This window comes from Ixodes scapularis, unplaced genomic scaffold (assembly GCF_016920785.2).
Source record: "Ixodes scapularis isolate PalLabHiFi unplaced genomic scaffold, ASM1692078v2 PGA_scaffold11__112_contigs__length_91849675, whole genome shotgun sequence".
Lineage (NCBI taxonomy): Eukaryota > Metazoa > Arthropoda > Arachnida > Ixodida > Ixodidae > Ixodes > Ixodes scapularis.
This window is the reverse complement of record NW_024609837.1, coordinates 15,597,542-15,621,701: the sequence shown is the minus strand read 5'-3', so window position 1 is coordinate 15,621,701 and position 24,160 is coordinate 15,597,542. Positions and strand designations below refer to the sequence as shown.

The window sequence follows — 24,160 nt, the reverse complement described above, 5'->3', positions numbered from 1 at the left end:
CAAGCGAACGCAGCGACAACCACGGCGGGAATTAGCAACGGCGGCCATCTTGAGTGATTCGTTAGAAACAAATGGAAGTATCAATAGTATTGTCTGCTCTCAGCGTCCGAATTCCCGGAGAGGATTAGAGTAATTACGGCAGTCTACGAAAGTGGCATTATTTTCGTCACGAAAAGAAAAAAATATCCTTCAGCGGTTTTTTTTCCCATTTTTTTTTTTACGGCCGTTATTGGCAGTGAGTTTTGTATAGGGACGTCGTGGCACGGGACGTCATGACGGATGGTGTCAGCGTCACGTGACACTTTGACGTCATAATGTCATGTGACACTAATGCCCAGCGGAAACAAAAATATCAGCCATATCTAGCGAAGATGATTTCCCGCTATATTCAGCAGGGAAAAAGAAAATCTGCTATATTTAGTGGGAATATGGCTGTGTGCAGCAGAGTGCAGCTAGCTGTTGTCGCAGTTCATTTGCAGAACATGGCAAGGTACCGTCATTTTGTTTTTTCAGGAAGCGCCCACAAGGACAAAGCTCCAGTGCCCAATGCGTCACGACGCATTGGGCACTGGTCACTGAGCGGAGACGCAATAGAGAGTTTTAGTAGATCGTTCCGATACCCCCGATAGCCCTGATAACGATACTATGCATGCGCAAGGGAGCCGGTGGCGGAGTATCGGGTACCGTTATCGGAGTCATGGGAACGATCTACTAAAACTCTACTAATGCACGCACGAGACCGGAATGACAACGCTGCTGACTGCTCCACCGCCTGGTTACAGACAACTGAAAGACATTTGCAAGTGAACGCCGTTACGAAGGGATTTGTTCTCGTTTAGATTTCACGTTAAAGATTTATCTAAGTTCAAGGAATGTATCTGCCAAGTAGTTATTTCACCTAGTCGCCAAAACAATCCCCGCTGAAACTGTTTCAAACGGGAGCTTGGATGGTGTTGACAAGGGCACTGCAGCACTCTTTTCCAGAGCTTTTCCACACCTTCCAAAATAAAGGCTGTTCCATGAAACACCACCATAATTCACGATTAAAAATTGTGTATTACTCAAAATAAAGGTGTTAAATGGGTTTTTACCCATTTAACATGAAAGGTGTAAAAACATTAACTGTGTAAAAATAATTAAGGCTGCAAAACACCAATTTTACACCCTTAAAGATGTAAAAATACTCCGTGTAGCCTTTAAGCTGCACTCTAACATATGTTTAGGGACACCACAAATACGGTCAGCTGTTGCAACACAAGAAAGGCTTTACCATGCTTTTCATCCGTTCCACTGAATATTGCGGGCGACAGTATACCTCCTTTCTTTCAATTGTGTCCAGCGACCGGAAATGCGCTAACCATAAGCGACGCTCGCAGACCGGAAGTGGCCCGTAATAGCAGCCGCAAAAGCCCTCAAGATGCAGCTCCATCTCGATAGGCCTCTAGAACGGCGGAATCCGAATCGCATATAAAAGCATCACTTAGGTTTAAGGGCCAACGCAGAGTGTACGACGGCGCCGCACTCTTCGAGAGATCTCTCAACATTCCAGAAACAAGTAATAATAATAAAAGAGCAGTCCCGCGTGAATAATCGACAGTACAGTCACAACGATGGCTGTGACACCATACCGGACTCTTATAATGTATCCTGACGTATCTTGCACTTTACGGGGACAGAACCTTATATCTGCTCGGAAAGTGACACTGACAAGGAGTGATACGACGTCACAGCGCCTGTAGCCATCTAACGGAAACACGCGCGGTTTATTAAGCGGCGCGCGACGGGTTTGGGGGATTTCCTTTTTCGAGCTTTTCACTATATCGGCGACGGATACACCACTTCGAGTAGCCCCCCCATAAGCAGCTATCACAGTAAAAGGTCCCGGCTTGAAAACCCCTTGACCGGAATCTCACCCAGAGCGCTCGCTCGCGATCCACTCCGCGGAGAGAGCAATTCGCTTTATCGGCCTCCTTGGGCGTTTGGGTTTGAACGATGGCGTCGATAGTCGAGTGCATCGGAAATTAGTCGGCCATCTTCGCCGAAAACCTCGCGCGTGCTTCTTCTTCCGGTGGCGTCGCGTCCTAAGGATGCACTTCGCCGTGACGGTTGTTATTGTTGGTTTCTGATTGAGGCACTTCCCCTCCCCAAGGCAAGAAAACAAGCCGCACGACGTCGACAATCGATGCACGTGCCTATATGGAATATGTGGAGAGGAAGGACACCTTGGGCATGAGTTTTAGTAGTGACAAGTCTGAAGCAACCCTAGTGAAAAAAGTCATTTGTATGAGAAATGTCTTGTGTCCAATGAACACATATGAATCATACAAGATATATAAGAACATAAAAGAACCATAAAGAACTGTATAAGAACTATATAAGGTATATAAGAACAATATAAGAAACCTATAAGAAACTCCTCACAAGTTTCTTATATGGTGCTTCCATGTTCTTATATAACCCGTATAGTTCTTATATGGTTCTTATATGTTCTCATATATCTTGTATGATTTATATGTGTTTATTGGACACAGAAATTTCTCATACAAATGAGAATTTTCAATAGGGAATGGTGTTTAACGATGAAAAGAGGGAACCCCTGAGGATACAAGACATTGAATAGACCATGTAGGAAAATACAAATATCCGGGAGTGTGGCTCAAGGAGGGAAGGAAATATCTAGAGGAACACGAGGAGAATATAATTAGAAGAGGGAAAAGAAATTAATGTATTATGAAGCTCAAGGCACCATGGAACTATAGATATGAAGTGGTCAGAGGTATATGGAAAGGAGTGATGGTGCCAGGGCTGTCTTTTGGCAATGCAGTGCTAAGCATGAAATCAGAGGTTCAATCAGGATTAGAAATTCGACAAAGAAGCGTAAACAGATTGGAACTGGGGGAACACGGAAAGACTCTAAATTAGGGAGTACAGGGGGACATGGAATGATCGTCTTTTGAGAGCAGGAAGTCAGTTATTAGGTTGAAATTTGAGCAAAGGTTGGACCGAAATGGATGATACGCGGTGGGCACGGAAGGTATTCCAGTATTTACAGATGAAAAGGTTAAACACAAAATGGACAAATTGAACCCGAAATCTTACATTTAAATACCTATATACACTGGTGATGGGGCTGAACAGACTACTTCAGTGAAGAAGGGGGTGAAAGAGGCAGAGAGGAAAATATGGGAGGGTAGAATGCAGGAGAAATCAGCTTTAACAGTGTACAGGTCACGAAAGCAGGACATAAGAAAGGAAAAAGTGTTTGACAATTCACTGGGAAGTGCTTTGCTGTTCGAGGCGAGAATGGGAGTTTTGAGGACGAGGACGTACAGGGCTAAATTTTAGCAGACAGACACATTATGTGCCGCCTGCCATAATGATAGCGAGACACTAGAGCACTTGGTTTTGAAGTGCACGGGGCTTCGCCCTGCAGCTCTCCCTGAAGGGGTAACGGATTTGGCCGAGCCCTGGATTTTACTGACGACAATGGAAGGACGGATGAGAAATGGATAACAGTGACAAAGAGGCGATTAGAAGATTGGTGGAAATTATCTAAGGAAAATGAAATGATGGACAGCTAACTAGCACAGCTGGGGACAGGCGGGACAGAGGAAAATTGGGACTCCCTTCCGCCTGGCTCCGGCTCAAAGTCTCAACCCTGTCTCCCAGTGGGTCCGGTGCTGGGGTAACGCCAACAAGGTTTGACCAGAGGAAAATTGGCGACTCCCTCGCCGGGGGGAAGAGGCAGGGGGGTGATGTTTTTCTGTTGTTTTTTTTGCCCGATCCCCCGAAGGTCATCCTGGTGATATCCCATACTGCCTGGTGATAGTTAGGGGGAGAAAATTGGTCTTAAAAGGGCAGGAGGAATCATGTTTTTGTCTTTTTAGACTTAGGCTAGGTGGCGCAAGCTACCGCCCGTTACAAAGGGTAAAGCCATTAACATCCATCCATCCCATCCTAGCGACGAAGGCGCACTTCCCATGTTTACTTATGAATCGAGAAAAAAAAAAAGAAGCGCGGATGGTTAGCGGCGTTTTGACAATGCGGTTACGCGGACCTCGCTCAAACAGGTTTGTTGACGAACATTTAAAGCTTCAGTCACTTGAGTTGGCGCCCCAAATGAGCACTAATAACCATATATGACCACCACCACTGCGGATCTGTCCGTGTGCAAGACCATAGACTCGTATAGCTAAACATGTATACGCCATTCGTAAACAACAACAACAATAATTTTATTATTGAAAATAACGTGTTTGCGAAGCCAGAACCTTTATCGCTTTATCGATGGGAGCCCAGGCTTTCACTGATCCCGCGATCCCTGCCGACCTCCGCCGCGAACCCGCCAAATCTCACCCACATAGATCCGAGGTACCAACCGGCGGGTCGTGTCACGTGAAAACGCAGGAACGCTGGACCAACACCACCTAAACAGAAGGCCTCCGCATGGTTTTCTCTTCTTCTATGAAACGTCATCACAGTCGGATCGCGCTCGGTCGGCTATTGGACCCGAGCCCGACCTTCGACGCGCTGATTGGCCACGAGCCGCAGCCGAACACTGACGCAGCACTCGTGCCCAATCTTTCGCCTCGATCGATTTGACTATGATGACGCGTGTGGAAACCTTCTGTCCAGGTGGTGTTGGCTGGACGCGGGTATCGGTTTTCAAACGCCAAGGTACCCTTAGCCTGAAGCAAGATCATTTCGGAACACACCCTCAGTGGCTTCACTGCGCACCTTTCAGCTTTCGTTCCGTCACGATGCTCCTTTCTTCCAGCGCGAGGGGGTCACAGCAGCACCTTCCGGCCGCGACCGAAAATTACCTTCGGGTCAGAACTGCTTTTGTTTTCTCGGCTCTTTCGAAAGGGCGTCTCTTACATGATCCGCTGGGAACATCCCACACAATACAAATAACGAAAGAAGAAAAAGATTAAAAAGCGGGAGAATTCCAGAGGTGTGACGAACAATGAAATTGCGCGCAAGCGCGAGGAAGAATTCGTGAGGGTCCGCTTCCGCTGACAAGGCTGATTACTCCACGAGCAAAAGACCCAACAGCTGAACGGACGCCGGGGAGAGTCTTTCGCGTACACGTTCGTTCTCTTGGCTGTTGCTGTTCCCCGTCGCGCCCCCTTTCCAGCGCGCTGCCTTGAGACCACACTCCGAGCTGTCCCAGATGTGGCGAGGACGGGATCTCTCTCCATTATATTTCATCGTACGAATGTGTATAATATGAAAAAGAAAAGAGCGAGCTCGGCTTGTCTTTTCGAGGCCACCCCTCGCGAAAGTCGTGCAGTATTTGTTTTCACGTCCTGGTTTTACTACAGCGACAAACAGCAAGAAGTGCTGTTCACAGACACGTAAAGTTGACCTTGTTCGCAACTTTCTTTTACATTTAATTGTCACTGTTTACAAGCAAGTTGGCGTTTGCCCACACACTACGCGTGAGCAGAAAACGGATACGCGTAAAGCACATAGGAAAACAAATTTTTTTCCTTTACCTAATTAAAACAAGCATATCTAAAAAAAAAAAGAAATGTTTGTCGAAAAAAAAAATTGCCCAACATTTATTCGACAACACGGATTTTTCGATTAGCGGGCAAAACCGATATCGTACCCCTGTGGGATGATGATGATGATAGCGTCTGTATCCAACTACTACTAGAGCTGTCATCAATACTAGACGCAGTCTTTTTTTTTTTTTTTTTCCTTTTTCTTCAGAAACTGCGTGTAACGTTCCGCTTTCGGAGAGTGCTTTTCCTTCGTCACGCGGGTGCACTGCGGCGAAGCAAGATATGCATTCTATTACGCGGTTGTCGCTTCACTGCAACCCGCGGTGACAAGCGCACTCAACGATGCTAGCTATCCAGTCAGAACAGACCAGCAGCGTGACAAGTATGGCGAAACTTCCGAGTACTGTCAATGCTTGATGCAGTCATCAAAACGAATATGGTGTTACTTAAGGCGGTACTCGAAAGTTTTGGAAATTCGCACTAGCCTACCATTCAACGGTCCGGCCATTTAACGGGGCCTGATTGATCACATTTTTAGTACTCATAAACCGAAAATAAGTTTTGTCGCGATGTTGGCGTGAATTTCTGGCATTTTTGGCAAAATGTAGCGGGATGCAGCAAAACAAATGCTCAATCAACGCAAAAAACGAACAAACAAAAAAAGAAAAAACAAAAAAAACAAACAAAAAACAAATGGGGTGTGGGTTTGTTTAAACAGTTTGAACTTAACCTGTCTCAACGGGGGACTTGTCTCCCAGCTGTAGATGAACAATTTAGCCAGTGCAGTCTACAAGCCGCTAGAGTCCCAGTGGTTCGCAACCATGGATGTTTCGCGGACCCCTTGTGAATCGGCGGAGACAATGGAGGACCCCGTTCGTGGCGAGGGGAAGGGAAACTTATTGGTTAATTAAGATAATGATTTAATAAATTAACATAACTAAGGGTTGTGTGAAGTATAGTTGTTTTTCTTTTGAGGATACACGAAAAAAACTCGCCCGAAAAACTGGAACGTTTCTTCTCAATCTGAAAAAAGATACCATTTATCCCCGGGTTTGACTGATGAGGCTGGGCTTCGCGGAACCCTAGAATGCCTTCGCGGACCGCAAAGGGTCCGGGGGACAACCACTGCGCTAGACTTTCAAAAGTGCGCCGCTTTGAAAGTCTAGCGCAGTGAAATTACTCCGTGGTCTATCTCCTCGAATATTATTTGTCTCGCGACCGACGCCGATATGCAGTGTCGATTTAAGAAATGCCGTGAATTTCACCAGCACAATGTTTTGAGGTCAGTGATACGTAAACTCTTCTGGTGCTGAAAAACAAAAATCATAGCGCGGGTGCGATATACCAAAAAAGAAGCAAACAGACGCCAAGGCGCGCGCGAAAGTCTTTCATTTGGATCGCGCTCAGTTACCGCTGACCTTACGAGGTCGGTGGCTCCACCACAGCTAGGGACACGTACAGGGTGTCACAAAAGAAAATTTACACGGTCTTTTTTACCGCAAAAATAAACTAGGCATCGCCGAACGCTCATTCTCCGCCCAAAGGTAGTGCTATAGGTCAATACCAGATGCCAAAGTTTCAGCCCGATCCGATAACTTAATCAAAAGTTATAGGTGATTTTCTGAAAATTTCAATGGGAAAAGGGCGGCCGATGGAGTTTTCAAACACATGGGGCTCTATGGCACCAGAAACCGAAAACGGGCGAAAATGGGCTCCATTTTCCCATTGAGATTTTCAGAAAATCACTAATAACGTTTGATTAACTTATCGGATGGGGCTGAAACTTTGGCATCTGGTTGTGACCTCTAGCTCTACCTTTGGGCGGAGAATGAGCGTTCGGCGATGCCTAGTTTATTTTTGCGGTAAAAAAGACCGTGTAAATTTTCTTTTGTGACACCCTGTATATCGAAATGCTCGCGCTTCCAGAACCCATGGGGATCCTGGGCTCACTCCCCACCCCTGCTCGCTTCCGCCGGTGATGAGCTCTCTAACCAACCGGTATACGGAAACAATCGGGAGTCCCTCTGTCTCACTCGTGCGTACACACGTCGCACACCATTTGCTCGGTTTGTTTTGACAACTTTTGATCACCAAAGTTCGGGAAAGGGCGCCTGTCTGTATCGCGTGCGTTTTCTTCTTCGTCCTTGATTGGCGCTTTTAAAGCTTTTAAATCCAAGGGCGAGCTCCGGCAGAAGGTACCCGACGATACACCATACCGATATGACACCCCCACGACACACACGAAAAAAAAACACGCTATCTTTGTTTTGCAGGGAAGTAAAACATAAAATCCCACAAAAGCGAACTTAAAAAAAAAGAAGAAAAAGCTATAAGTTTGGCACATCCTGGCTAACATTTTGGTAACATTATCAAATCGAAGCTAAAGAGAACAATTTTCTAGTTTTTTCATTGGTTAAGTTACATTAAGATCATCTGGTGGGCTAGTTGGCTATACACCTTCGTAACATCAGTGCAAAGACAATTGGGAGGGAGAACTTGGAAACAGGAAAGAGCGCTTAAGTTACACTCAGCAAATTATTTCGGTTGAACTATATTCATTTGCGCAGTGAAACGGCGCGCATCAGCTCTGTAGCTATGGCTCGATTGCCACAAAAATGTGTCCACGAGTTTCTTTTTCTTTTTAATAGTTGTTGTTGCGCGAAATATTTTAGCCGGCCATTGCTTGCACACGCGCTCATGGACACAAAGGCTTTGTGATAAAGTTCGGTCTATTAAGTTTGCAAGAAGGACAATACAGGCCCGGTAAACTATAGCGCTCCCCGAAATCGGTTATTTGACCAGGTACCTCTGCAAAGAAGGAACTTTGAAAAGCGCCCGCGCTCCCCGCGTTGCCTTGCCCGAGACTGGCTGGATGTCCCCCCCCCCCCCCCCCCCCCCCCCCATAGGGCGGTGTCACCCGAACGCGCCGACCCTGAACCATGCCGAAGAGATGGCGCCCGAGACACCGCCCGCGAAAAGAAGCCCTCAATGGACGCCAATATACAACCGTAATCAGGATGCAGGGATTGGTGGACCCCGGACCCTCGTCCGAACTCGCTGTTTCCGGTTCACCAATGAGGAAGCTCGAACGCCCAAGACAGACAACACGCCGAGCTGACTGACCGGTTTTCTTCGGCGCGCACGAGCTGATACTGATGCCTTAGCGAAGACGCCTTAATAGAGCTTTCGTATAGATCGGTCCCAGAATGATACCCGATACATGCGTCGCAGTATCGTTATCTGGTATCGTTTGGAGGCGTCCGAATGATCTACTAAACTCCCTGTGTTTTGTCCCGTCTTCGTCACATTTCGCCTCCCTTTTATCCCATGTAATTTACTAGCACGCAGAAAACTCCCTACTACGGAGTTTTAGACAGATAGTATAATTCCGATAATGAAACCCGATATTAGTAGAATGCATATGCGTAGAGGCACCGGCGGGCTATTGGATCTCGTTATAGCATTTATCGGAACGATCTACTCAAGCTCCATAATAATAAAGATTTTTTGTAGGTAGATCCGATAACTGAAATAACGATAACCGCCGACGCCTTTGCGCACACCTCCTATAGTTAGCGGGTGTCGTTATCGGAGTTATCGCAGCGATCTGCTAAAACTCCTTACTCTCCCGGTATTTGGCTTTGAACAGAGTAAATAGACTGATTTATATATATATAAAAGAAAGGTTCTATTGTTTTAACTTGCTAGAAACGCGACACATTGTATCCAATGGAACTCAGCCATGTTGCCTGGAACGCCAAATAAAAAAAAAGTTTTTTTTTTAAATATATTTTTGTTTTGATGACGTCATAAAAGTGACACGCTGTCACCGGCTGCGATCCTGGTGGCGTCACAGCCGGAACTTCCACGACCAACCGCCAGGATCGCGACATCCGACAGCGTGACACTCCGGGCGTCTGTGACGTCATTTGTTGCTACCCCCGGGACCGCTTTCGATCCGTGGGCTGAATAAGACGCTAAACACGCCCGTCGGGGACGCACTCCAACCTCAGCTGTGATCCGAACTCGTTCCAAAGACGGAGCACGGAGCACCAGGCGTATAAGCCCTTTCCACTGCTCCAGCTGGCGTTGAGTAAATAGTTTTTGTGGACCACAGTACAGAGAGGAAGAGGCGGTCTCCCTCTCTCTCTCTCCCTGACCCACACACACACACACGCGCACACACACATCGGCACACAGACATACGACACACAAACGCTACAAGAAAGAAAAAAGGACAAGACCACGGAGGAATCTTTTGGCTGTTCGAGTACGACGACGGAGCGACGGTCATGGTTGAGGGAGCGACACAAGTAGTTTACGAAGTCGGGGCAATTTTTTTTTTTTCGGGTGCAATTTCGTTGTTTGTTTTCGTCTCTTTTGTTGGGAGAAACCGGCCAGTGTCAAGGTGACGACGGCGGAACCGCGGAAGGCGCAATTACTCTTTCCGGACCGCTGCACGCGCAGTTTCGGAAGGGCACTCCAATATGGCGACCACTTCTCGGGGGTGCCGGAACGCGGCGCAACCGTCGTCCGCGTGTCGCCGCCGCGAGGTGGCGTCCGTGACATTTCACCCGAAAAGTTTAGACGGCTGTGGCAAGGTGGCGTAAGATGCCGCCCGACTCAGAGGGCTTGTCCGCATCCATCCATGCATTCATCTATCCGAACGACCTTTTCACCGAAAGGTTTCGTTAACACGAGTCACGTTCTTTACCGCGGGGGCGACATGGATCTGACCCACTTTGAGCAGATAAGAAAACAACAAGTTTCGCGAGCTGCGACGCTGTAAGTTAGAGGAAAGTGAGGCTAGGTTAGCGCGTTTGTTTTGCGCAAATAAAAAAGGAAAAAAAAAAAAAAAAAAACCTGAATCACACGATACAACTCAAAAGCAAAATTATCCGTATACGATGGATCAATATGGAGTTTCAACTTTACAAAGCCAAAAACTGAGACAGAAAGCGCTACGGGCGCATCGATTTCCCGCAATATCAAGATTAATCCCCACAACGACGTTTGGTTACAGGGACCCGGTAGATAAGCTATACATACGCTTGGAGAGGCACTCCATTTCCCTATCTAGTGGCCGCGCTGCGACGCTCAGAAGTTTTGCTTCGTCCTATAGGCACTTCCAACATTTCTGGAAGACGGAAAAGCGTTTCCCGCAATTAACTGGTAAAATAAATGTGCTGAAGCACCACGATAACACCGTTATACTCTGAGATAGAGTGGCTTTCTAACAGGGACGTATTGGGGGAAAAAAGCTCACGTATGCTCTATCATTGCTGACTGGGTGAAGAATATACGTGGAGCAATCAAAGAAGAAGAAACAGGGAAACAAGGACGTTCTCTGCTGTCGTTCTTTCCCCGTTTCTTCTCCTTCGGTTGCTTTTACGCATCTTCAGCTCAGGTGTTTCAACAAAATGGTAAACATATATGTTCCAGCTCGCCATCTTCCGCCTCGCAGCGTCCGAGCACACACGCCGAGAAGACGGCCATTTCTTCTCGAAACCGATCGGCGTTCTCCGAACGAGAACGCGTTCTCGGAAGGGACAGCACCAACCAACTTCCGGCTTCCCACCCACATCGCCCACGCGACGGCCTGCTGCTCGTCTAACCGCCAACCGCTATTGTTACGGTCTGCGTATATACCGAGCACGCACGCCAGCAGCAGCTCTTTTTGAGATTCTACGAACGTATTCGACACGTAAGACGGGTGGAGCAACCAACAGCGCGGGGCGGGCGGGCGCGCGCGCGCGTATAGCGAACGACGTTTTAGAGACGCCCATACGACGTCCTGGAAAGGGGGACGCTTCAGCGAACATGTGTGTGGATGACGGTTTCGGTTTCGTTCACTTTTCGTAACTGTTGAATGAGAAAAGTCTGACTTCGGCGATCGAGAAACAACAAACGTCACGAAGGAGCGCTTCTGAGTGCCAGCAAGTTCAGGACTTGCTGCGCAAACTCCGAGAAGCCTCTTGTGACATCGCCTCGTGACGAAGACCGCGCCACGTTGTGCTGCTATTCGCTCGGTGGGTTTCGCCTGTTTCTCTCAGGCAGGTAACGCGAGTGCGTCCGAAAGACGCGACCATGTTATGCTGGCTGCACCATCCACGCGATACGACCGTAGGAACGGTGCTGACCGTTCGATTATGTACGATACACGTTCGAATACAAGTGTCTCTCAGCATGTGTCCATGCGCAATAAAAACAAACGCAAAAAGAATGCAGTTCGCGGTTTTAGCGTTTCATCTATCATTCCTTTAGAGGGGCGATGGAACGATCTTTGTACTTTGCGCCTGTGCGAAGTCCCGTTCAAAACGTTCATAGCACGAGATTCGAGTCCTAATAGCGGCCATACAAACAATATATTACAATTTCCGTTGGTAGTTTCTGACAGACTACTATACTACCTAAATGTGAATAAAAAATGAAAGAAATGAAAGATTTTTTTTTTTTTGAAAATTTACTTCTAAGTTGAAAGTTTTTCTCAATATCCGTTTACGATGCAACTGTTCCGCGCTACATGTTTAGCGCGAAATATTCAAATTATACTCACAAGAAAGAGCTTACTTTGAGCTTTACGGCGATGTAAAGAAATATATTGATTAGGTCACACAGCACAGCTTGCTGACCTTCGTCAAATATTGTTGCAGAGGGGGTTTGACAATTAAAAGAACAAACATTAAAGATATTATGACCTAGACGCTTTATTAGCATAACTCGCCGTTTGCATCTTCTTTTATTAGAGGAATTGACAGGTAGCTACTAAAATTTCAGAGGAGTTAATAAAGGGGTAATGTATTTTTGTGAGTCACTTGTATTACTGGGCGGCAAGTGAACAAAAACCAAAATGTGAGCGTTTAGAGCCGCCATACAAACAAAATATTAAATTTCTGTTTATTTTACTTTATAAATTACTGCAATAGGTAGCTTGAGAAAAAACAATTAGCCAAAAGAAAAGGTAGGCTTTTTAGAAAATCGACCTCCAATTCGCAAAATGTTTGAAATAGTCCTTGCTTTACGAGCAAATACTGCCCTTTCTCTTTTACACACAAAGTCAAATTTGTTATCATTAGAAGGAGTATGCTATAGGCTTTCTGAAAATACTAAATATGTTAAGACACCTCATATAGGTCACATGGAAGAGCTGGTAAACTTTGACAAATATCGTCCCAAAACGCCCATAGTGGCAAAATTTCTAAAATATACTTCATATAAATAATGGCGTTAAAATTATTTATCAAAGAATAAGAGTGTTCACAGGTATCTAATAAAAAAATAAGAAGCGCCAATTTTGAATTAGTGTATTTTTGCGAGTAAGTTGATTTACTGACCAAACAGTCAAACAAAATCAGATTTCAAACTTTTATAGCTGCCATACAAACAAAATATTACATTTTATATTTATATTACCTTATAAAGCACTGCAATAGATAGCTAGAGAGAAAAAATTCAGCCAAATAAAAGGTGTTTTTTTTTTAAAAAATCAACCTCCAATTCGCAAAAATTTTGAAATAATCCTTGCTTTACGAGAATACACTGCACTTTCTCTTTTACACACAACCTTAAATTTGTCATAAATAGAAAGAGTATACTCTCAGCTTTCTGAAAATACTAAACATGTTACGATATCTCAAATAGGTCACACGGAAGAGCTGGTCAAACTTTGACAAATATTGTCAAAAGGACACACTTCGGCAATATTTAAAACAGAAGTGAAGATCAATAATCGCAATAAAATTATTGACCATAAATAATCGCTATTCTGAGAGTGGCCGGAAGAAGTTACATTGCACTATTAAAAAAAAGTTAAAAAGTTGAAAGGAGTGAAACATGACACCTCCGACAGGCGAGAAAAAGCTAGGTCAGTTTGCGCCTCAGCTGCTTAAAATGTCCATAACTCGAGAACGAAAAATCGCCCGAACTTGCGGTTTGCACTCCCTGTAACAAAAGGGTTTTCCCCAAAACATATATTTTTTTCACCAAAATTAGAAATGACACCTCCGACAGGCGAGAGAAAGCTAGGTCAGTTTGCACCTCAGCTGCTTAAAATGTCCATAACTCGAGAACGAAAAATCGCCCGAACTTGCGGTTTGCACTCCCTGTAACAAAAGGGTTTTCCCCAAAACATATATTTTTTTCACCAAAATTAGAAATGACACCTCCGACAGGCGAGAGAAAGCTAGGTCAGTTTGCACCTCAGCTGCTTAAAATGTCCATAACTCGAGAACGAAAAATCGCCCGAACTTGCGGTTTGCACTCCCTGTAACAAAAGGGTTTTCCCCAAAACATATATTTTTTTCACCAAAATTAGAAATGACACCTCCGACAGGCGAGAGAAAGCTAGGTCAGTTTGCGCCTCAGCTGCTTAAAATGTCCATAACTCGAGAACGAAAAATCGCCCGAACTTGCGGTTTGCCCTCCCTGTCACCCCCAAAAGGGTTTTCCCCAAAACATATATTTTTTTCGCCAAAATTAGAAATTCTACTCCAAATCTGTGCCTGAGTTGAGATGAAAGCACCCACATATGTATATATAGACACAAAGGAAGACGACGCTACAGTTTATCTTTTTGCAATCCGCATCCGAACGAAGGTGCATCTACCGTAGTAAAATAACTGGCGTCCACTGATGGACGTCGCTGAGACAGTTGCCGATGGTCGGGGGCAGAGCCTTTTATACTGGGAGAGTTCGGCGGGTGGGAGGGGCTTACGGCCCGCTAGGTCTAGCGGACTCAGCGGGCGCCGCTTCCGCCATGATGTGCCTCCCGGCGAGTGGGTCCCCATTGACATGCGATGTATACGCGTGTAGGTTTTGCCGTTTGCGCTTTTGTTGACGTAAGGAGAAAGTCGAAAAATCAAGCATTTTGTTACGTTAATCATACGTTAATCATAAACTTACCTCGCACAATCGAGAACTCGGCTTCCAGTCAGCCCTTCTTGGTTTCCCAGATCTTGTGCCTTGCGCGGTTTTCTTTTCCTTGCGGGAACCGGTACATCCGGAACCCCTTTCTCGCGTTGTTCGAGCACCCAACGGCACTGCAGCCCCCCATTTCTTTTTCATCTAACGTCTGGCAGAGCGCAGCGCAGAACGATCATTTTCATCGTCGTCTCTCGCTCCATGGACTCTAGCGAGCCGACTGCCGGCTCGAGTCAGTAGGGCAAACGGGTTTTATCAGCCGCCACCAGCCTTACATCAAAGAAGGGTGAAGCTTGCAATTTAAGGTTATAATTATAATGCAATTAAGTGCAAAGGTGCAATCAAGCTAGACGGCGAGGCACATCATGGCGGATGCGCACAGTTGCCAGACTGTTTGATCAGTGCTGCCAGACTGGCGGCTGGATCAAAGAACCGCCGAACTCTCCCAGTATAGACCTTTTCCGCTTACTCTCGCCCCCAACCGCCAAGTAGGCATATCTTGTATGGGCGACGAAAAAATATCGGAACGTTTCAACCTGCAAATAGTAAAAAAAAATAGAGGGGAGGCAAAACGAGAATGTGCGACGGTTACGTTTTTGTCCTAAATGATTTCTATTGGCGTGGCGACGGCAAAACAATGTTTTCGCCCATACTGGAAGTGACGACCATTCAAGATGGCGGCGCCCTTGTGAAAAAGGTCTATAAAAGGCTCTGGTCGGGGGGAGCTGGACTCTTCCGCGTCCTTCTGGTTCGGTACAGACGATAGGTGTCTTCTGAATTTGAACGCGCGCTCTGAAGAACGCACTCAATTATGGCGTCCGGTGAATACGTTCAGGGAACGCTCCATAGATTACGCTGATCTCCTGCCGCCGGGTTGAGACATCTGCGTTTGAGCGAGACAGCCACGCCTCTTTGCGTTCCAAGATGTCAGTGGCTTCTGCGCGCCGCCACCTTCGTCGCCGTGCATGGAAGCCCGTTCTGAGCATGCGCAGTCTTCTGCGGAACATTAGACGCCGCGCACGCGGCCAAAGTCCAATGATTCGGTACTTTTCGCCCGTGAGGTAAGAAAGCTACGACTCGTCGTCTATAAGGTCATAAGCGCTCAGTCACAGCGCAGTCGGTCACAGTCAAACTCGAATGTCTAAAGTCTCTAGTCTAAACCAAGGTCCCTCGATACCTCTTTTTACAAGTAATGAGAATTAATACAGACGACAAAGCACATTCCGCTGGAACAAAATGGCGTCATTCAGTTCAGTCTTCTGCTGTGCGCCGCCATTTGCTTCCTAAAACCCGCACCGTCACGCAGTCGGCGCATCAAAGAATGCCGCTGCTTGTGAGAAGCTCATACCTAGCAGCCGCCTGCACATTCCCACGTCTAACAAATCCCTCTTGCCTTTGCGCATGCACCGAACTGTTCTGGGGTATCGTTATAGGAAACGGCCTTCTAATAGTTCCCGTTGTACACGTGAACTACGTTGCATATTAGCACAGCGGAACACGGAGTTCTCGCGGCTCGTTCTCCGAGGAGTGCTGTCTGCGGCTCAAGCGCGGCGGAGAAAAGAAAAAGCACGTCCGCAAAGCGACACGTCCCAACGACGACGCGGTCGCCGCACAGCCCCCTCTCCCCTCTCTCTCTCGGCCTTGAGTGTCCTTGTCGCGTGTGCCGTGTCCGCAAACAGAGAGACGCGCAGGCCGCTGCTGCTACTGCGGCGGGGGTGACGACAGGAAGGGGGGGGGGGGGGGGGGGGGGGAGCAATCCCTCCGCCAGGTTCCCGGATGCCGCCGCCGCAGCTGAGAGCCCCCGATCAAAAGTGCGCTGCTGTTTGTCTTTCCCCGTTTGCCCACAACGCACACCCAAGCGGGAAAAGACGGACCGAACAAGAAGCCTCCTCACGGTGCACGCACCGGCGGTGCGCGTTCCCGCCAAAAAAAAAGCGCACACCTCGCAACGCGCGCGCGAGCTGTCGGGCCGGCAAGTCACGTGACCGTGTCCCCGGGTGTGGCCGCCGACGACGACGTGGTGACGCAACACGTTCGGGACTACTCCGATGGACCGGAGCAGACGATCGCACGAGGAGACGCGGAGTTTCTCCGCGGACATGACGAAAGACATATCTGCGGACACGCCTCGGACGGATGGATAGATGGTATTGACTATGTCGTGTTGTAACGGGCGGTGGTCTGCGCCACCTAGCCTCGAGAATGTTCGAAACAGGGTTGCTTCATGGATGTGCCCGCTTCAAACATTTCTGCAGACAGTTTTTTTTTGTGCGACGAATGTGACAGAACTGTCAAACGGGGGAGAAAAAAAATCTGCACATTTCTCGCTTGTTCGTTAAAAATGCCCTCCTACTCTTAGGAAAAGGAACATCGCCAACGTTCTCGGACATTAGGAACAGGAACATCGCCAACGTTCACAGACATCAGGAACAGGAACATCGCCAACGTTCTCGGACATTAGGAACAGGAACATCGCCAACGTTCTCGGACATTAGGAACAGGAACATCGCCAACGTTCTCGGACATTAGGAACAGGAACATCGCCAACGTTCTCGGAACTTAGGAACAGGAACATCGCCAACGTTCTCAGACATCAGGAACAGGAACATCGCCAACGTTCTCAGACATCAGGAACAGGAACATCGCCAACGTTCTCGGAACTTAGGAACAGGAACATCGCCAACGTTCACAGACATCAGGAACAGGAACATCGCCAACGTTCTCGGACATTAGGAACAGGAACATCGCCAACGTTCTCGGACATTAGGAACAGGAACATCGCCAACGTTCTCAGGCATCAGGAACAGGAACATCGCCAACGTTCACGGCGCTTCTCCGCGAAATGCGCTGAGAATATGAAACTGAACAACAAGAAGAAACGTAGCAATGTTCCCCCGGAATAATTTAGACGACAGTCACAAAATATGTCAATAAGCGTATAGGTTATGTTCCCGATGACTGTAATTCTCTGGGTATATGATAAAACGCAAATCAATATTAATTTGTTTTAAACCTTTTCTCGAAAATTGTGTCTTCTACAGAATGCCCCAAAAATTTGGCCTTGTTTAGCCCGATTTATTGTGAAATAAACTAACGCGTCTCAGTGTTTCCACGCTGTGTTTTGCATGACATATTTGCAAAGTAAACTCAAATAAAAAAAATAAACAGCACAAGGAGGATACGGCCAGAATAAGAACAAGACTGAGAAACAACGGCCGAGCCGTTGTCTGTCATACTTTTTTTAAGAATGAACTATCCATTAGCCCACTCGTCAATACGAATGTATCGAGGGACTTGGCGCTCCGCGGAACCAAACCGTAAGGTCACATGACACACGCTCGGCGCCCTATTGGCTCAGCTGTGTTCCTTTCGCTCCAGTCCAGCTTGGGCCCGAAGCGGAGTTATGGCAGAGGTGGCGCTGGCCCGGCGGAGGGCGTCGGTCGGGCGAGGTCGGGCGTTGCCGTGCAGGTGTCTCCACACGTGCGCATTCCACGGGGAAGCCACGTGATCCGTACGCAGTCCTCCCTCTCCACCCCACGACGACAGGTGGCAGGGCGGGAGGGGGGGGAACCCAGCGCGACCTTGGCAGACCTTGACCCTTCCGCCGCCGCTCCCTCGCTCCCAGTGCGTTCTCGGTTTCCGCGGGGGCGGACGGATGGACGGATCCCTCTGCCTGACGTCGTACACGGCTCGAGACCAAACAGCTATAAACTCGCTCTCTCTCTCTTATTTGCGTCTCTCTTTTTCTTTTTAGACAGGAGGATGCTTGTTGGGCGATAACCTCGCCATGCTCGCGAATCGGGTAGAACGTGACGGTGAACCCGACAAAACTCTGAGGCTGTTTTCCACGGATATATACAGGGTGTCACAAATGAAAATTTACACGGTCTTTTTAACCGCAAAAATAAACTAGGCATCGCCGAACGCTAATTCTCCGCCCAAAGGTAGAGCTAGAGGTCACAATCAGATGCCAAAGTTTCAGCCCGATCCGATAACTTAATCAAAAGTTATAAGTGATTTTCTGAAAATTTCAATGGGAAAATGGCGGCCGACGGACTTTTCAAACACACGGGGCTCTATGGCACTAGAAACCGAAAACGGGCAAAAATGGGCTCCATTTTCCCATTGAAATTTTCAGAAAATCACTTATAACTTTTGATTGAGTTATCGGATCGGGATGAAACTTTGGCATCTGGTTGTGACCTCTAGCTCTACCTTTGGGCGGAGAATTAGCGTTCGGGGATGCCTAGTTTATTTTTGCGGTAAAAAAGACAGTGTAAATTTTCTTTTGTGACACCCTGTATATATATATAAAAAAGAAAGAAAAAATCTTTTTCGAAATACGCAGGGTGAGATTATTGTTGGGCGTTCTGGAAAAGGGTACGATGATTAGGGGCGTCGAGAACTTTGGTCGAAACTGAGCTTCGACTGGTTCGGCGGAAGCTTCCAACTTGTGGCCAAGTTCGACCAAGTCCTACTTATGGGCAGCGTATAGTCCCACTTCCACGGAAAACTATTCGAATTTTACGAAACAGATAGTTTAAAAACGAATTTATATGATCTTTTACAAAAAGATTGCCAACGTTTACGTAATACAAACGTAAATAACTGACGCTGAAAGAATAAAACGCACCTTTTGGGGGTACGGACGACCAATCTTTCAACTCGTTTTACGTTAATGTTGTTACGAGATGAAAGATTGGTCGTCCGTATCCCCCAAATGTGCGTTTTATTCTTTCGGCCTCAGTTCTCGTTAAACCAACACGCCCCTCAGTTTCCTACAAAAGCGAAGCGAAGATTTTTTAAAGCATTCGTTAGTTTATTAATCTAGAACAATTAACAACACGAATATTGCACTTTTCCTCCGCCAGTCGGAGGAACCAGGTCGTCGCACTCGAACCTGGACAGGTTTTCGACATCCCTAAGGACTATGGTGACCCTGCTGCTGAGTGGCCTACCTTCTGCAAACGTACATCTCGCACCATCCAATAGACCGATCTCACCAAGCGTTCCACGCATGCGTGACACCGCCATAACTGTAGTTCGAAGGAGGCAGACGCCAGTTCACGTGACAGCTCATGCTGCCTCGTGGTCTGCTCGCGCAAACCTCCAGCTGGGTTGTCGCGCGTGCAGGAAGACTACAGCTCCCACGATGCACATCGGCAGCGGTGGTGTACTCAAACTAGCTGGTGAGATCGGTCTATCTGTATTCCCTCGGCAAGAGCAGTAGCGAGGTGTGATGACGTCAGGTGCAAGCCACGCACTATTCGCCACTCCAGCGAACTATAGAGGGCGCGGTGGTCAGGCAAAATGGCAGACGAGAGCAGGTCGTTGAGCATGCGGACCACCATAAATTTCTTGCACAGCAGCGTAAAATCGGTGTTACCTATAAAAGCAAATCGATTTTTCGACGGTTGAAACTTTCTTCTAGTCAGTGCGCAGGAATGACACGGTGGAAGCGTAAGAATAATTATTGGAAACTATGTTTGTTTCTATGCTGCCTACGAGAACCAAGCAGCGACAGCAGACGACAGAGTCAAAACGACCTGCTCTCTTGAGCTTCTCGGCGTTGCCGCTACACGGCGTCGGTTTCGCTGGAGTCGCTCTCAGCCACATGAATTCCGAATCTGGTATGCGGGACGCAAAAATGATCAAACATTTCAACCTGGAATACGCGAAAAAAAAATATATAGTTGAGGCGAAACAAGAATTCGTGACAATCACCCATTTTTTGGGGGAACACCTTCCAGCGGCGCATACCAGAAGTGGTGACAACATTCAAAATGGCTGCGCCCTTGTGAAAAAGGCGTATACGTGGCTTGCACTAAAAACACGCATACTGTAAAAAATAAAAATAAAGTTTGTAATATAACAGGAAATATTTGAAAAAAATTCGTCAAAGGTTCCGTTAGGCCAGGGGCCTTACACACGCGGCCTGCGGGCCGCATGCGGCCCGCGAATCGCTGGGACGCGGCCCGCTGGCAACCAGCTACGAGTCCCGGTTCGACTGCGACTACCTGGTGATAGGGGGAGAAAATTGGCTTAGAAGGGCGGAGGGAATCAAATGTTTGTCTTTTAAACTTATGCTAGGTGGCGCAAGCTACCGCCCGTTACAAAGGCCAGTAATGTCCGTCCATCCATCCATCCATGTCTTGAGCACTAGAAATGGCGTGCGCCATCGTGATCTGAACTCGCCGATTCGCCTTCGCTCGAAAAGTAGTTCTTTCCTTTTTTAAACGTATTCATACAGTTATTACTTACCTGTGTTCATTTGTCCTTTGTTACACTTTATGCTTGGCTTCCCAGTTTTTTTTTTTTTTTTTTTTTTGTAATGTACAACCATTTCGCTACTGGGCTGCAAGCGCGAGCTCTCCGTTGAAGGAAGCATCTCGACTGCGCGAACTCTCCATCAGCAGGAGCAACTGCCGAAGACAAGGTTACGAGCTCGGGACTCTCGCCTTTAAAATATATATATCACAATTAAAAGACGAAGTATGGGTGTTACACAGGAAATCGTCGGTAAAATTGCCAAATTCCGATTGCTTTTAGAGACATGTCGCGCTTGGTTAATTCCAGAGTGAATTGAGCAACGGGAATGACAGTGTACTTGCTCTCTTGTTCTATTAAAAATGTGAGCACATTGGCGGGGCAGTGCGATTTTAATTATTGTTATCATATCAGGCAGGGCCCAAAGTACCGATATAAAGAAATCAAAGCTAAAGATGTTAGGCGAAACTAACCTCGTTAACAAAACTGAGTTTACGAAAAGCATAGAGCACGACGTCTCTTCTGTTTCAAATCGTTTGATACCTCCCCCCCTCCCCCCCTCCCCCCCCCCCCCCCCTTCCCCCAGGTCTAACGTTGGCCCTCGGCCTTCCCAGTGTGGACTATCTGGCCCATACACTCAAATGAGTTTGAGACCACTGCGTTAGACTGAACGGTAGACAAGCTTATCACTTAAAGGACAGGGCTTATGTTATTCGTCAAGAACAGAAGTTTTTGGCAAATAAACAGCGTAAAGATACTTGTATTATCGGGGAAAAAAAAGTTTTATTACACAAAAACGTCGTTTTTTTTTTGTTTTTAGGAATTAACACTTTAGAAAACGTCTGGTTATCTGTAAGAAAACGGAGCTATGTTATAATTACACCCCAACAATTGTTGGCAAATAAACAGAATAAACAAAGTCAAATTACTGTAAAAAAAAAACAGAATTTTTTTTTTTATTTATGGATGATCATGATATCAGTGAATAAAGTCATAGTTAAAAAAAAAAATTATTTACGCGTTTGTATGCGCACACACAGAGGACGAACATGAAGCAGTGGACAAGGACAAGAGAACTTGTCCACTCCTTCGTCCTCTGTGTTTGCGCATACAAGTTTACCCAGTAGAAGGTATAAAGTACATAAAAACAACTTTCATTGCAAGCTAAAAAAAACAAAAACGTTTTTACAAACTTTTAAAACACACACCGCTCTTTTCTTTTCTTTTTACAAAAAAAACTGTTACATTTTTAGGAACCGAAATCATTTTTCGACTAGGCAGGGAAACAAAAAGTCAGTCATTTTGCAGAAAAGACAAGAACTGAAAAGATTATATATTTTTTTAAACAAAAATGACGGAAGCAGATAATTCGTGGCAAGAGAGCCGTCTAGGCTTTTCTGTTTCTTACGCAGTTACTTTTTACAGTGAAGGCGAGCTGATGAACTTTCAACATATTAAACACCCGAGACTTGGAAAAAAAAAGTAGACAACACTCGAGACCCGTGTGTGATGCTCACTTTGTCATTCCTACGTCTGGTAAGATGACATCATGTGCAAGCCATGACATCGACATCGACCAACCAGAACCGGCCCGTATAGCACCCTGCCGACACCGACGGTCTCACCGTCGCCCATTCAAGAGTATCCATCGAGAAGGCTGGACACCCCAGCAGCGACCACGTCCTCCCCCAAGGGAGTCACGAGCAGCAAGCAGCCCAAGGTGGGTCGTCGGGTGTCCCTACACACTCCACTCACCCCTCAACGCGGTAGGAGGGTGTCGGCCCGCCGTATACCAACCACAACCACCTCCCCTTCGCCACCCGACTCCTCTCGCTGCGCCTGGCCACGAAGAGCGCGATCACGTGACGAGGAACACACGTGCGATTGGTCCAGCAAGCCCGTAGCCTCCACCGCACTGCCAAGATTCGCGGTGCCCCGAGCCTAGGAACGGACGACACGAGATCGTGATCACCTCCTCCGCGCGGCGAAGAAGCAGGGAAGACTACTTCTGCGAACGTTGCGCCATATCCTGTCCAGCTGGAGAGCCTGCTTGTTGCCAGAGCGCTCTCCCCCTCCCCTCCTCGACGAGCATCGCCGGACCGCATTCTGCAGGACTCCCAATGACTGTAATTTCCGGAAAAGTGTTCCTCTCCCCAGTCGACGTTCGAGCGGTAGTCGGCGCCAACGCCGCGCCAGCGCGTATGCACGGACGACCGTGATAGAGTGGGCCCCGTATACTTCCCGGCTGGGCTTGATAGTTGCCACGACTGGTGTAGAGTCCACGGAGACCGTCATCTTCGTCTTCGGCTCTTCGTGCGCCGATTTCGTGGTTGCGAACCATTAAAAAAGAAGAAGAAAAATTCGGAGGAATTTTATCTTTGTCGTTTGGCCACCAAGATGACGACTCCGAGTCGGTCGCGTGCTGTCGCGCGCACCAAACGAACATGGCCGGCACCTTCGGGCATCGGGTGGATAAAGAGACGGCAAGAAGGGTAACCTTCAAGAAGGTTACCAAATCTCTGCTCCCAAATAAAGCTTGGATTCGAACGCGGACAAAAGTGACAATTGGAGACTTTTCAATAAGGTATACGCTTCGGAGTAACAGCACTCGAGCCGTCTCGGTACTTAAAATCAATAGTTGGTCTTCGAGTCACTCGCGATCTCAAATAAGACCGTGCCACGAAAAAAAAAAAAAAAAAAAAAAAAAAAAGCAAACCGAGGCTTAGCACTACGTCTCTGCAACAGCTTTGGCAATGGCGAGTTTTAGAATAGGGGGCCCCACAGCTTTGGGTGGCCCAATCGGCTTGGGGCATTGCAATGGGCATGCGCAGAAGTTCTGCGCGTGCGCACTGGGACGCCCCAAGCTGTCTGGGCCACCCAAAGCTGTTTGGGCCACCCAAAGCTGTGGGGCCCCTTATTCTAAAACTCGCTAATGAGTTGGCACACGGTTACGTGTCCGCCGGGGCAGCCGACCCGGCAGGGAAGGTCTCACCGAAACATTTCTCTTGCACCGTCTCAGGTGCGGCAGGTCCCAGGCCCGCATTGCATTTGGAAGCAATCATGGAATGCTTTTGAACGGAACGCCCTTCATCCAGAAAATGTGTCCGTCCATCTGGTCAGTCCCAGTATTTGCCCGCCAACTTTAGCTGGAGCATTGACGTCACGTGCCGTCAAGCCACGTGACACACAATCTGTTCGCTAAATTTAGCGGGAAAATTCGAGTCACGCTCCTCGACCGTCAGTCGCGACGCGGTCGGTCACTCGGGCCGACGACGGAAACATTTTGTTTTCTCCGAGTCTTTCAGGCCAGCAGTGTCGGTCGGTAGTGCAAGGGCACGATTTCTCACCTCCTGCGTGCCACAACGATCGCCGCACACACTCTCGAGACAGGGCAAGTTCGGTTTCAAGATTTTGTGCCCGTGCCGTCCTTCCCTCGCCTCAGTCTCGGAGTTCTTCGTATTTAC

At 47.4% G+C, this 24,160-nt stretch overlaps 1 protein-coding gene across 1 annotated transcript in view; it reads right to left on the bottom strand.

The window, feature by feature from the left end:
• Nucleotides 1-24,160, bottom strand: part of LOC8051506 (elongation factor-like GTPase 1) — a 117,023-nt gene that overhangs the window by 6,815 nt on the left and 86,048 nt on the right. The window lies entirely within an intron of this gene.